Source organism: Schistocerca americana, chromosome X, assembly GCF_021461395.2.
Source record: "Schistocerca americana isolate TAMUIC-IGC-003095 chromosome X, iqSchAmer2.1, whole genome shotgun sequence".
NCBI lineage: Eukaryota > Metazoa > Arthropoda > Insecta > Orthoptera > Acrididae > Schistocerca > Schistocerca americana.
This window is the reverse complement of record NC_060130.1, coordinates 898,010,950-898,026,596: the sequence shown is the minus strand read 5'-3', so window position 1 is coordinate 898,026,596 and position 15,647 is coordinate 898,010,950. Positions and strand designations below refer to the sequence as shown.

General features: G+C 42.9%; 1 protein-coding gene across 2 annotated transcripts in view; it reads right to left on the bottom strand.

Annotated features, from left to right (window-relative positions):
• LOC124555132 (MAM and LDL-receptor class A domain-containing protein 1-like) overlaps positions 1–15,647 on the bottom strand; it is a 1,074,113-nt gene that overhangs the window by 714,813 nt on the left and 343,653 nt on the right. The window lies entirely within an intron of this gene.

Sequence of the window (15,647 nt, the reverse complement as noted above, 5' to 3'; positions counted from 1 at the left end):
CTGCCTGTTCGGTCGGAACGTTCGTTGTGGTCCTATCGATACTTAGCTGCTTTGTCTTGTGGTGTGAACGAACGTTTTGGTGATTGACGTGCTATATCGTAAACAAGAGTACCATACTGCTGAACAAAAAGCCTTATTTGTTCCCCACAGGAACGAACCACAAAGGGAAATACGCAATGGATGTAGATTCACGCGTGGAGACAGGCATACAAGCTGGCGCTCGTACGTACTCGCACGCAGAGATAGCGTAGGTTGTGGAATGCAAATAGAAGGAAGGACACAGTCACAACAAATACATTGTATGTTTAAATGCTTGTCAGATGATACGGCTACACCCACCGGAAACAGAATGAATGCAGAATAATATCATAGTAGCCATGTTCGTTATAAAATATGAAAACAATTAGTCTCCATGAATTTTATTGATATATTTTCTGGAAAAATCACCGAAATTATGTATAGTAAACGGTGTTCAGTCTTGCTTCTTCCGTTCTGCATTTGTTACATGCTCCTTTCACACAGGTGGAAAATTAGATGCAAGAACTGACGATACATAAGAATGTGAGACTATCACTTTTTATTACGCTTTACACATAACACTGACAAGCAGTTCTTCTCATATGATTATGTGTAAAGTTAAATGCGATAATACCACTATGCTAGGGAAGCTGCATTTATTTTACCTGGCTAGATCAGGATATTTAGACACTCTCTTACATCCAACGAGACCTCCTTGAAGTTTCTCTTTACAGTTAACATGCCAGTGAAACAATAGTTCAAATGGTTAAAATGGCTCTGAGCACTATGGGACTTAACATCTTAGGTCATCAGTCCCCTAGAACTTAGAACTACTTAAACCTAACTAACCTAAGGAGATCACACACATCCATGCCCGAGGCAGGATTCGTACCTGCGACCGTTGCGGTTGCGCGGTTCCAGACTGAAGCGCCTAGAACCGCTCGGCCACCAACGGCCGGCAAACAATAGTTACATATCACAACCTGAATATAGGTGTTACACTAATGTAATTCCTACTGACGTTGCTTTAATCTTGCTTTTTTATCATATTGCACTCCTGTCAAACGAGAGAAACAGAAACACACGGCAGCAGTGGAGATGGAGAAAGATTTGGACTTAATGTGTAGCTATAGTAAAGACACTGGTGGTATTATGTCTAGGTGCGTTTCATAAAACTGCAGAAATTTCTAACACAAATGTAGACACTGTAGACTAGCAACAAAGGAGATTTACAGCGAACCTGAGATCATACGATGGCGTGCTGAAAAGTAATGCCACCGAATTTATTTGTAAAGGCTCTAAAAGCTTTTTAAATAAAACAAACTTTATCATTCTATATCTTTACTCTTCATGTATACCTATTTATTTCTCAACATAGTCACGCTGGCGCCGGACACATTTCTCCCAACGAGAGACCAGTTCGTCGATACCGTCACTGTAGAGTGTTTGACATTGTTGACGAAGCCATAACCTCACCTCTGCTTGTACTGCTTCGTCAATATCAAAGTTAAACCCTCTAAGCTGTTCTTTAAGTTTTGGAAACAGATGAAAATGGGATGCGATCAAGTAGGGACTGTATGGAGGATGGCGGTCGGTGTGGCCGAGCAGTTCTAGGTGCTTCAGTCTGGAACCGCGCGACCGCTACGGTCGCAGGATCGAGTCCTGCCTCGGGCATGGATGTGTGTGATGTCCTTAGGTTAGTTAGGTTTAAGTAGTTCTAAGTTCTAGGGGACTGATGACCTCAGAAGTTAAGTCCCATAGTGCTCAGAGCCATTTGAACCTTTTTTTTTGTGTGGAGGATGACCGATAACAGTGAACCGAAGAACCCAAGGTGTCGGATTGTTGCAGTACTGATGTCGATACAGTCACCACTGTACAGAGCTTTCGTTCCTCTGTTGTATTTCAATGGGTTGCAAGTTTTCTGCGGTTCGAAACTCGATTGCAGCACGCTGCTCCTCGCGCACCGACACAGTTGCATTACACACCACCATGTTATACGCCTTCTAGTGGCAGACTGTTGCAACTTGCATCAGCGAAGCGGGAAAGTCCACCGAGTAATGTAATACCTCAGCTTATATTGAGAACACAATACAAAATTCAGGGGTATTACTTTTTAGCCCTCCTATACGCAGGGAGAAGCCAATGATGTTTTTGTGTTGGGGCATTTGCTAATAGACGTAATGTATTCATTAAGCAGTGGAAAAGGGCGTTTTAAATGTATGGAGTGTCTCGAATTGTAGCTGTGTTACGACTAATGCAAGCCCTCTTACTGCAATAAAGACTGAATCGAGAGTTCTAGATAGTCAAATAAATATGTAGATAGAATACAATGCTTTGAAGAAATATTATACGCGAAGAATATAGTATTAGAAAGCGGTGACTGAAGTCAAATAATATACAACAGGTACGCCGGCCGGGGTGGCCGAGCGGTTCTAGGCGCTACAGTCTGGAACCGCGCGACTGCAACGGTCGCAGGTTCGAATCCTGCCGCGGGCATGGATGTGTGTGATGTCCTTAGGTTAGTTAGGTTTAAGTAGTTCTAAGTTCTATAGGACTGATGACCTCAGAAGTTTAGTCCCAAAGTGCTCAGAGCAATTTGAGCCAAGCCAACAAGTACGCTATTTCTTTCAGGATTTTCATGGAATTTTTACGTACAACCATAGTGTTCCATGGCACCGTCCACTTTGTTAAACAAAAATATTCTTAGAAATATAAAAAAAGACATCTCTGAATGAAATGCGGCAAAGCGCTGTGGCGCAGTGGTAAGGCACTGGACTCGAATTCGAGACGACAGTGTTTCAAATCTCTATCTGGTCATCCAGATTAGGGCCAACTCCGGAATGGTTACTCTTGAAAGGATCCTGCCGATACTGTACCTCTTCTTCCCCTAACTGCGAAATTGTGCTCCGTGTCTAATGACGTCGTCGTCGACGGGGAGTTAAACATTAATCTTCACTCCTTGAATGAAATGAATGAAGATCATAAAAGGCTTAGTTGTATTTTACCATTTATTGCAATAACACTACAGAAGCACTATAACTGCCCGTTGTCAGGCTTCGCTATGGTTGTGCAAAGCAGAAAAAGGATTTTTAAACCTTCCATGAACGAAATGGTTTGGTTAGGGCTGATCTTGTGGACTGCTGTAAGTCGCTAATGTCCTTAAAACTTGATTTCGAACTTTGTTTTAATTACCTTCGGATCAACACAAATTTATTTGAATTGTAATTCCGTATACGATTGGCCGATCATTTTAAAAGTAAAGAGGATGCCATCCTCATTACATTGCTTCAAAAGTTAGAATAAAAAATACTGGTCCATACAGTGATGTGTTGACGTAGTGCGACGTTTGTGTCACAGCATCAGCAAAAAATACAATCCTGATTAGTCGGCAGGTAAGTGGTCTGAAACGTAATTAATTTGTCGCTACTGCTGTTAGTGGTTTGTGGAAGCTCTCTCATAGAACGCCTCGTGCTAGTGCAGTTTTTCTCCTTTTGTCTAGCAGAGCAGCAGTAGAGGAAGTGACCTAGATTGGTATTTACACGCGGAAGAGGCAGCGCCGGCACGCGCGCCGGGCGCCCCTGTAAACTCTTGGGCGGTGACACGTGCCCGCCAACTCTAAGCCCGGTTACTTCCCAGATCGCACGTTCTGCAGCGCCCTCGGCTTCCTCTGGGATTATGTCTCCTAATACTCCGTAAAGGGTCACGCCGTCCGACGTGGAAGGTACTGACCACGGAGGCTTCGTTCCGCAAACAGAAGAGCGGCCCGGCCGTTCTATGCATAGCGTCACGATTTTGCAGTAAGTGGGAGCAAGTATTCACAGTCACAATGTCGGTAAGACGATCTATAACGTTGAAAATGGAGTGTGCGAATTACCATGCAGCAGAGTTACTTTGCAAATGAGAGGTGAGAGCCCTGTCGTCACAATGTATAATTCAGCGTCCAGTTCAGTCTGTTAGAAAACATTTGCTCTCATGGTATAAATATAGATGTATTCAACTTTCCTGCACTAAGTAAGCGAGTACGTGAAATTAATTAATAAAAGTTTCAACACAATGTGATCTGTTTTAGACATTCCACGGCGCCTGAATCTTGGAACACTGATTAACGAGTGACAGTCCTGTCGCCGGCCGCGGTGGCCGAGTGGTTCTAGGCGCTTCAGTCCGGAACCGCCGACTGCTACGGTCGCAGGTTCGAATCCTGCCTCGGGCATGGATGTGAGTGATGTCCTTAGGTTAGTTAGGTTTAAGTAGTTCTACGTTCTAGGGGACTGATGACCTCAGATGTTCAGTCCCATAGTGCTCAGAGCCATTTGAACCATTTTGAACAGTTCTGACCACTAACACCTTCTGGAGACTTAAGTTTCCCGTCAGCAACAGAATAACGGGAGGCTACTCTTCTACTCAGTCATGGTGCAGAAATGTATCTAAATGCAATACCAGTCTTTTAATTTTATTTGTTAGTAGCCTTTTCCCCGCGGCTTCGTCCGAGTATGCATTCGACGCATATACTGAACACAGTCCATCCCCTCCTCTCTGTGTCCACCTCTTTTACACTGTCTCTGTCCACCTCAACCTCCCGCCTCTATCTGTCTATCTCTTCCTCCCCACACTCTCTGTCTCTTCATCTCGTCCTCCCCTGTCTTTGTCCGTTTCCTTCACCCACTCTTTATGATCATATCTTCCTCCTCCATCCATCTGACCATCTCCCACTCTCTCTTTCCATTTCCGCCTCCCCTCCTCCTTTTCCACCTACGCATTACTCCTTTGCCATTTCACCTGCCTCATGCATCTACCCCTTCTCACCTACCTCTGTCCATTTCCTTTCCCTATTACTCTAACCATTCTGTCCTCTATCTATTTCAACTTTTCCTCAGTCATGCTCATCAGTATGTGTAGGCCCTGCAACAATGCAGGCTCATACTACACCCACAGCATGCCTGTCATGCATGGTAGAATTTACGCGAGGGGCTTTTATTTTCCCTTGATGTTCAAGCCGCCATGTAAAACAGGTTGATAAAGCAGGCGAATACTAGGCAGGGTTCAGAACAACCTGTTCCTTTTTAAAAAAAAAACAATCCAATGGATAAAATTGCATTTTTATAGGTGTTACTGAGGTTTCTTGGATTTTTTTTATATTGAACATTAAATAGTTCATTTTAAATTCGCATGATTAATTTATTCAAAATACTAACCCATTCCTACAACTAATTTATTTGTGCCTCTTTTCTTGTCCTATCATCAATGCTTCCACTGAAAGAATCTCCTCTACATACAAGTTTGTTTGGTTAAATTTAAGAAACAATTTAGGAGGGGAAAAGACGTGCTAAATTATTGAGGATCTAAAAATGTCTCCGTGCTTCCAAGGAGTAATAAATTTTATTTCGTGGTTATTATGATTTTCCATCAAGTTAAAGCTTTTTTTCTGGAAGTGTAAATGTTATGTAGCAGCATTTTTTATATTTCAAGGAAAGGTAAAACACAATATTAATAAAACAAATTCTTGTGACAGTAAATAATCTTCATTATATATGATAGCTCATTTTAATTTGTCTAATGCTAACTGTGTAGCACTTTGTATGTCAATTAATTTTCATAATTAAAGACAGTTGGGTTTTATTGGGGTTTTGACAGCATGGATGTGAGTGATGTCCTTAGGTTAGTTAGGTTTAAGTAGTTCTAAGTTCTAGGGGACTGATGACCTCAGAAGTTAAGTCCCATAGTGCTCAGTGCCATTTTTTTGTGATTCTACTCCAACAGAACATGCCTGTCTTGCAGGGCAACCTACATGTCAAGGCCAGGAAAACCGAGTCTTGCCCCTTGACATATAGGCTACCCAGCATGGCAGTTTGTTTGGCAGGGTGATGCTGTTCCCACAGAACAAGTCTGTTGTACAGGGCAGCCCATATGCCAGCGATCGGAATAAACACAAATTTTGCCCGTACCTCTGCTCTATTCGAGGTAGGAGGTTATGAACCCCACAGAGCTGATACTCTTGCGTTCTGCTGTTTCTGTGCCAAATTTGGTTGAAATTGATCAAGGGTTTTAAGAGGAGATCCTACACATACAACCTGCTTTATACATATAAAACAGATTTTTATCTGCCACACGAAGTCTCGTGAATCATATATGCTCTGAACTGTGATAGGAAGGTAAAGAGCTTGCATATTGCTATAGACATAAAACTGAATATTATTATGTTATTTACTTCATCTGTGTCATGCACCTAAAAAGAATACATCTTTTATGAGGCTAGGTACACTATTCGATAAGAGTATCTAGACACTTATTAGTGGATACCTATGTGAGTTGTGTCCACCCTTCACCTTCATGATTTTTGCTATATGCATTTACAACAGACTTCTGTTCAAAGTCTATATATGCAAATGGACTCTCACTAAATTTTGAAAAAACACAGTATATACCATTCTGAACAGTAAATAGCAAAACACAATATATATATATATATATATATATATATATATATATATATATATATATATATCTGTGTTTTTTCCAAAATTTAGTTAGACTCCATTTGCAGAGAACCACTTAATAATTGTCTGAAAGACATTATTTACAATTTCCTCAGCTAATTCTTGTTTGTTGGGTGTGATTACTATACATTTATCATCAGCACAAGGAACTAGCTTTGCATCTTCATGAGGATAGAGCGGCAAGCCATTGATGTATATTAACAATAATAAGGGACCCAAGACTGAACCTGTCTGACACCATTCTTCATAGCTCCCCAGTTAGAGGACTCTGCTGATTTTTAAAGACTATCTTTACTGTTAATTTCAACCTTCTGCATTCTTCCAGTTAAATATGAACTAAACCATTTGTGCACTGTCCCACTCATACCACAATACTTAGCTTATCTAGAAGAATTTCATAATTCGCACAGTGAGAAGCCTTTGAGAGATCACAATACATTACAGTGGGTGACGTTCAGTTATTCACAGTATTTAATATTTGATTAGTGAAAGCATATATAGCATTTTCTGTTGAAAATCTTTTCAGAAAACCAAACAGACATTTTTTTTTAATACTTCATTTTTACAAATATATGAAGCTTATCTTGACTATATTACTTTTTCAAGAATTTTGGATAAAGCTGTCAGAAGTGATATTAGGCGCTAGTTGTTAGCATCAGAGCTATCCCGTATTTTTTTGCAGTGGTTTAACACTAGCGCCTTCAGTTTATCTGGAAAAACGCCCCGTTTCAGTGAGCTAGTACGTATGTGGCTGAGGACTTTACTTATCTGTTGGGAACAAACTTTTAATATGAATGCATGGTTTTGTGGCGATATGAATTAATAAGATTTTATTAAAACTTTTAGTACTTTGTCGGAAACGCCACGAATTCCATGTGAGCTTTTACTTTTGAGTGAATTTATTATTTTCGTAATTTCAATAGAGACGTAGGTTGAATTTCAATTTTATCAAATTGCATTGGTATTACCTCTCCCGTCTACAGCCTTGCATTTTCTAATGAATAGCTGGATACTCTTTTGTTTACAACACAACAAAATGATTATTAAAAATATTTTATATTTCTGAATTCTTATTAACACACGTTCCATTGAGTTTGATAGAAGTGCAGTCTTCCTGTGCTCTCAGCTGCACTGTTTCCCTTTTAACAGTATTCTACATTGTTTTAATTTTACTGTGAGAGGTGCTAATCTCAGACCTAATGCACATACCTCTGAGTTTTATAGTAACTTTTCTTAATAGAGTGCAGTAGTTTTTATTACGTTTGAGTGTTTCTGGAACATTGCTCCTTCTAGCTATAAGTTACATTTACCATTTTCTGTTTATAAGCTATTTTCATCCCTTTTGTAAGCCATTGCCTTTTAGATGGATTCGTACAATTATGCTTTATTGTTTTCTTAGGGAAACTGTTTTGAAATATACTCACAAAGCTATCATGAAATATGTCAAATTTTTAATTAGCATCAAGTTCCCAGTACATCTCATTCCAGTATAACTGTTTCAAGCTTTCTCTAAAATTTGCAATTGTTAAATCGTTAACTGAACGCGATAGTTAGGAGGACTATTTGTATAACTGTGTTGAGCTATGTCATATAGTGTAACCATCTGTGCATCATGATCAGACAGATTATTCTTAACAGGAAAAGTTTCTATTTGATTAAATTTTCTTAGTCTATAAAAACATTATCTATCAGTGTGCTGCTTTCCTGTACCATCCTAGTAGGAAAATCAATAATTGATGTCAAATTGAAAAACCAAGTAATTCTTCAAGGTCAAGCTTTCTATCAGACTCTTTCAGAAAATCAACACTGAAATTTCCACAAACAATAATTTGCTTCCCTCTGTCTGACAGACAGCACGTTAAAGACTTCAAGTTTTTCAAAAATATCTGAAAAATTCCCAATGCGACCTATGCACAGCTACAATTCTTAAAGTATTCTACCGTTATTTAGTTTAAGCTCACACGCACATACTTGTGTACGTAGCTCTACACAAAATATTTTAGTTTCTAAACACAAAGATTCCAAGTTTTCCAAAACTAGCTGAATATTTCCAATGAGGACCTACAAACAGCTAAAATAATAAAAATATTCTACCACTAATTAGTTTAAGTTCACACGCACATGCTTTTATATGTAGCTCTACACAATTTTTTCTAGTTTCTAAATTTTTCAAACCTCTCTCAATAGTGTCTCTACTTGCATGTGCTGAAAGATCATATCCACCTCAGAAGCACGAGAGGAAACGAAATGAAACTTCATGGGTTCATGTGTTACTTCAGTGATTACAAAGAAATTGGCATATGAGTCCCCATGGCGGATCAGAAGCGTCTGCGGACCTTATGGTGCTAGTAGCAGCGGGTGCAGCATCTAACGTTGGTTCCACGTTTTGTTTATGATTTAATTTTCTTTTTCTTGGTAGGATAATCTAGAAGGGTACAATTGTATGAATGAAGTACCATTATTTAGTTTAAGCCCACACGCATATGGTTCAATATCTAGCTATACACAAATTTTTTTTTAGTTTCTAAATTTTAACGTGACTTCCCGATCCAAAAAAAATAGAAATGTCGGGGCGATTCATGGCTGGAGAGACATCCAGGGCGGGCCTCAGGTTTCGACCCTTGCCCACCCTGTCTCCACCGCTCTGAAGCTGACGCTCTATTTCTATAAAGAAAAGCAATTTTAAAAAAATTAAGGCGACCGCTCATGATAAGCGAGAAATCCGGTTTCGACTCCCGGTCCGACACAAATTTTCATGTGTCGCAAAAATTGACGTCAATGCCTAGTCACAGAATGCAAATGTACACAGTAAAAAAAAAAAAAAAAAAAAAAATGGTTCAAATGGCTCTAAGCACTATGGGACTTAACATCTGAAGTCATCAGTCCCCTATTAGAGCTACCTAAACCTGACTAACCTAAGGACATCACACACATCCATGCCCGAGGCAGGATTCGAACCTGTGACCGTAGCAGCAGCGCGGTTCCGGACTGAAGCGCCTAGAACCGCTCGGCCACAGCGGCCGGCTGTACACGGTCCAATAAAATTAATATGACCACCGCCTATGTTCGACTTCAACGTATAATAACCACTCACAGACAGCAGGTGGCAGCACTAGCAGGAAGGGTACATTATGGGTGTCGGGAGGACACGGATATCACTGTAGTCGTTGTCTTAAAATGGAACTAGAGCGATTTATATGGCATACAAAAAGGCATGAACATAGGCTTTGGAGCCAAAGGTGGAAGCATTTCCGATAGGGCTAAGTTTTTAAGCTGTTCACGTGCCGCCGTGGTTAATGCATACTGGGTATGGCAAAATGGCGCTATCCAAAGCTGGTGCCGAGGCAACAGTGGTACACCACGGGCCGCACATAACGGGGGTGAAAGACGGCTGCGAAGACGTGTACGATCGTATAGACATGCAACAGTTGGGAAACTGACGAAGGCTGGAATTTCCATTTCTGTGATTTTTAGATCCGTTAACCTTCAAACATCAAAATCTTATAAATGCTGTGATTTACATATATATGATTTGGTGGGTGAATGATCAGACAAATCACCGTATTTTAAAATCATTTTTATTCTGTATTATCGGTTTGAAACTGGGACACTTTCCTTGTGAATACTTTCAGATGAAGCACTAATGAACATGAACAGCTTACATCTAACAGCAACCAAGTGAAGTGTATAGAAACTTAATCTGTTCGAAGTGATGATTGCCAGTATTAACGGATAATTGGCGAGGGAGCATAAAATTAGGCTGAAATCTTAAGGATAACACTGTTGTCTGTTGTATATTGGGAAAGGCAGCCAGGACGTTACCAATCAGTTCCTTCTCAGTTTCTGCTGAGGTTTCATAGCCCAACGACTACGTGTAATCTCATGGGACCAATTCCCTGAGAATGAAAATTGGGTGAACGCTCTGGTGAAGAGAGAAGGCCTCCTATTACAATCCAGGGTTTATGGTATATATTGGTCAGGTATGTACCAACATTACTTTTGAGTTAGGATAATGCATGACTATGCTCAAACCATGTCCCCTCGTCGATAATAAGGGCTCCAGCAGCTGTGACAGAAGATCTCTAGAGAACACTAGCTAAAGATGGCCGTTCAATCGTAATGGCAACAAATGAGGTATTGTTAATTGATCTTGTACAACTCCAGCCGACAACTGATAGAATGATTCAAATCGCTCTGAGCACTATGGGACTTAACTTCTGAGGTCATCAGTCCCCTAGAACTTAGAACTACTTAAACCTAACTAACCTAAGGACATCACACACATCCATGCCCGAGGCAGGGTTCGAACCTGCGACCGTAGTGGTCGCGCGGTTCCAGACTGTAGCGCCTAGAACCGCTCGGCCGCTGCGGCGGGAGGCAACTGATAGAGAATCGTTGCTAGTAACCTGAGATGAACGTGATGAATGGATTCTTATCACTACAGGCATTGTTATTTCGGTAGTGGAGCACATCATTACGGTCAAAAGAAGCTTCCTCCATCAACAGTATCCTATGTAGGAGTTCATCAATGAATTATTGCGCTTGATAATCCTTTGGCAGAACTGAACTCTGGGATCAAAATAATTTGGACACATTCCTTGCACTTTCTTTTCTTGTGGTAGGGGTGTAACAGCTGCCACCGGTTCTGTCCACACTGTGTATTTCACGGGGACGTTGACGAACGCTAATCTTCAGTGACATGATCCATGGTCATCTCTTCCAATTCTGACAATTAATTGTCTATTACCTACATCCTGAACGACCCATTCCTCGTAAGTTTCTATTCACAGCGATAAATTTCTTACTACACTCCTGGAAATGGAAAAAAGAACACATTGACACCGGTGTGTCAGACCCACCATACTTGCTCCGGACACTGCGAGAGGGCTGTACAAGCAATGATCACACGCACGGCACAGCGGACACACCAGGAACCGCGGTGTTGGCCGTCGAATGGCGCTAGCTGCGCAGCATTTGTGCACCGCCGCCGTCAGTGTCAGCCAGTTTGCCGTGGCATACGGAGCTCCATCGCAGTCTTTAACACTGGTAGCATGCCGCGACAGCGTGGACGTGAACCGTATGTGCAGTTGACGGACTTTGAGCGAGGGCGTATAGTGGGCATGCGGAGGCCGGGTGGACGTACCGCCGAATTGCTTAACACGTGGGGCGTGAGGTCTCCACAGTACATCGATGTTGTCGCCAGTGGTCGGCGGAAGGTGCACGTGCCCGTCGACCTGGGACCGGACCGCAGCGACGCACGGATGCACGCCAAGACCGTAGGATCCTATGCAGTGCCGTAGGGGACCGCACCGCCACTTCCCAGCAAATTAGGGACACTGTTGCTCCTGGGGTATCGGCGAGGACCATTCGCAACCGTCTCCATGAAGCTGGGCCACGGTCCCGCACACCGTTAGGCCGTCTTCCGCTCACGCCCCAACATCGTGCAGCCCGCCTCCAGTGGTGTCGCGACAGGCGTGAATGGAGGGACGAATGGATACGTGTCGTCTTTAGCGATGAGAGTCGCTTCTGCCTTGGTGCCAATGATGGTCGTATGCGTGTTTGGCGCCGTGCAGGTGAGCGCCACAATCAGGACTGCATACGACCGAGGCACACAGGGCCAACACCCGGCATCATGGTGTGGGGAGCGATCTCCTACACTGGCCGTACACCACTGGTGATCGTCGAGGGGACACTGAATAGTGCACGGTACATCCAAACCGTCATCGAACCCATCGTTCTACCATTCCTAGACCGGCAAGGGAACTTGCTGTTCCAACAGGACAATGCACGTCCGCATGTATCCCGTGCCACCCAACGTGCTCTAGAAGGTGTAAGTCAACTACCCTGGCCAGCAAGATCTCCGGATCTGTCCCCCATTGAGCATGTTTGGGACTGGATGAAGCGTCGTCTCACGCGGTCTGCACGTCCAGCACGAACGCTGGTCCAACTGAGGTGCCAGGTGGAAATGGCATGGCAAGCCGTTCCACAGGACTACATCCAGCATCTCTACGATCGTCTCCATGGGAGAATAGCAGCCTGCATTGCTGCGAAAGGTGGATATACACTGTACTAGTGCCGACATTGTGCATGCTCTGTTGCCTGTGCCTATGTGCCTGTGGTTCTGTCAGTGTGATCATGTGATGTATCTGACCCCAGGAATGTGTCAATAAAGTTTCCCCTTCCTGGGACAATGAATTCACGGTGTTCTTATTTCAATTTCCAGGAGTGTATTAGGATTACACATGTTCCGAAACTTTTACCTATAAATTTGTTCAGCTTTCAAGCCATTATATCTTCCTACACTATACATTAAATGCTTGTGTAGCATGCAACCGGTAATGAGCCGTATACATTGGTTAACACCACCTTGGATCCACCACAGACGACTCTGTGTTGTTTTGCAAGGTAGTGCTATCAGTGCTGTATGCAAGCATTTTACAAGCGCGAATCTCACATGCACTACTCATTCCAGCTAACCACCTGGCACTGAACTCCAGTATTTGTTCCCTCATATATTCATTTTAAACATTATGATTCCTTGTATTAGAGTGTCTAGTTCAGAATCTTCTCACATCTCTATATAATTTTGAACCTAAAATTTTGGGACATCCTGTGTATCGGTTTGAGTTCATAGTAATTTCAGAACTTTCCTGAAGAAATTACCTGAATGGCATAAATACCGATAGCAAAAACAGGTCCTAGGTAGGATTCTTCCACCTATGGCTATACATTCTCTATCTATTAGGGTCAAATTTTTCGCTGGATGCAAGATCAACCACTTTCAGTTTCTTTGTCAACGGGTTTTTCGTGATTCCCCTAAATAACTCCAGGCAAATGAGGGGATGGTTTCTTTGGAAAGGGCACGGCTGATTTCATTCCCTATCATATCGTAATTCGAGCTTGTGCTCCGTCTCTAATGACCGTGCTGTGGATGGGCAGCGAACCTCTAACCTTCCTCTTTCTTCCTTCTTTGTCAACAGCACCTACCACAGGCCTCGGAAGGCCACAAGCTTCTCCATACACTCCTAGCGTAAGATAAAATCGGAATATCCCTTGAAAAAGCTCTTTGAAAACTCCACTCTTAGGTGCACATCTATTTCCCGAATGTAAATGCGAGAAAAAAAGAAATTTCTATCGTGGCGCAAACGTCGCAAGAAAATGGTTCAAATGGCTCTGAGCACTATGGGACTTAAGTTCTGAGGTCATCGGTCCCCTAGAACTTAGAACTATTTAAACCTAACTAACCTAAGGACATCACACACATCCATGCCCGAGGCAGGATTCGAACCTGCTACCGTAGCGGTCGCGCGGTTCCAGACTGAAGCGCCTAGAACCGCTCGGCCACTCCGGCAAACGTCGCAACATGTTTGCCGTGTACACTACCTCCAACTAAACAACATGGACTTTTAAAATCTAAGCCACGATAAATTACTGCTATTTATATGCTGTTGATAAACCGGCGTGCTATTAGTTTGGTGGTTATAGTGTTCTGCGTGATCGGAATACTTTGCATGGAGCATTAGGTGACCTTGTCAAGTAGGTGATGGCGCCATTCACTTTTCTCGGCGTAAAGTGATCATAAAATGAAGATCAAAAAGTCCGCACAAAGCGTCATTTTTACTAGTTGTCAGATTTGTCTTAGGAGCGGGGCGATATAAGAGGAATTTGTGGCTAAGCCATATCTCTGTCGAGTGGTCCATGTTGTTATTAGTTGGGTCATATTGATGCGAATAAATTACGCTAGTGTACGGATGATGGTGTAATTGTGCTACCGAGAGCTGTGATATTGTAACATAGCGGTGGAAGATGCCGCTGGATAGGTTAATGTCTTTCGGAGGCTCGGAAAGCTTCCACACACAGATAACGGATCCGAAGAAACCAGAGCTGCGTAGCATGTGATAAGAAGACAGCTTCCATATCTACAGACTAACTTACTGGATAAAGAGTGGAAGGCATACAGATTAATAGGAGTTTCCCGAGAGGTAGTGGTTGGTTGGTTGGTTTGGGGAAGGAGACCAGACAGCGTGGTCATCGGTCTCATCGGATTAGGGAAGGATGGGGAAGGAAGGCGGCCGTGCCCTTTCAGACGAACCATCCCGGCATTTGCCTGGAGTGATTTAGGGAAATCACAGAAAACCTAAATCAGGATGGCCGGACGCGGGATTGAACCGTCGTCCTCCCGAATGCGAGTCCAGTGTCTAACCACTGCGCCACCCCGCTCGGTAGAGGTAGTGGTAACGTCACAGTAGCGTATACAAAAGAGAGCTTTACCGGCAATACGGATTCCGTTTAGGTGCCAACTCCGACGTCGTCTTTGCGCTGCTCTGCTCTCGGGGTGGGACGCAGATTTTCGCCTCACCTAGTTCCACAGGGTAGCGACACCTTTCTCTGTTTTCTCATTTTCAATGTACCTCGGAAGCTTGCAATAAGTTACTTCCTTTCTTCTTTGTGACATATTTCCTTTACATAGCGATATCCCTGGTCTGAAGCCTTTTCAGTATGCAGCTCTAACCCCAGAGAGCTAAGCTGGAAGAGCCCACTCTACTTATAGAAACTTTACATCAAACCCCCTCAGTCCTGATCCGCTAGCAGCAAATCACATACGCATCAATATGAGGTGGAGTGTAGACACGTCGAAATGTGGATCACGAATGATTAAATTGCCTTCAGGTTTCCTCTCCGATAAGTAAAATGAGAAAATCCCTCATCGAACTACTGTTCTCCCACGAGAGAAATGGGTCGAACTGTAACTAATGTTGTAACCAGAATTCGCGAGTCGCAGTCTCACTTTTTTCCTCCTAACGTTCAGCATTTATTCAGCAATGAGCACGAATGCTGAGAGCCAGAAGATTGCCTTTACAAACCGAGGCAAGCTTGTTAGTTGTTGTCTGGGCGAGTGAAACGGAGGTGCAACGAAAGGCAGGTGCTGAATAGTCGCTCCGTAGAGATTTACACACATTTCGCATCGTCATTTAGCACTCTGCTAAATGTGGTCTCGTCGCTTCAGTGGCCTAGCAACTGGCTTTTGTTCGAAAAAGGGGAATCATTAGCGCAATGCCTCACTCGCTTGCTGAGAGCGCTGTCGTTCTCTGAACATCGATCCATTTTTAAGCGTCCGACGCTGGCTGCTTCCGC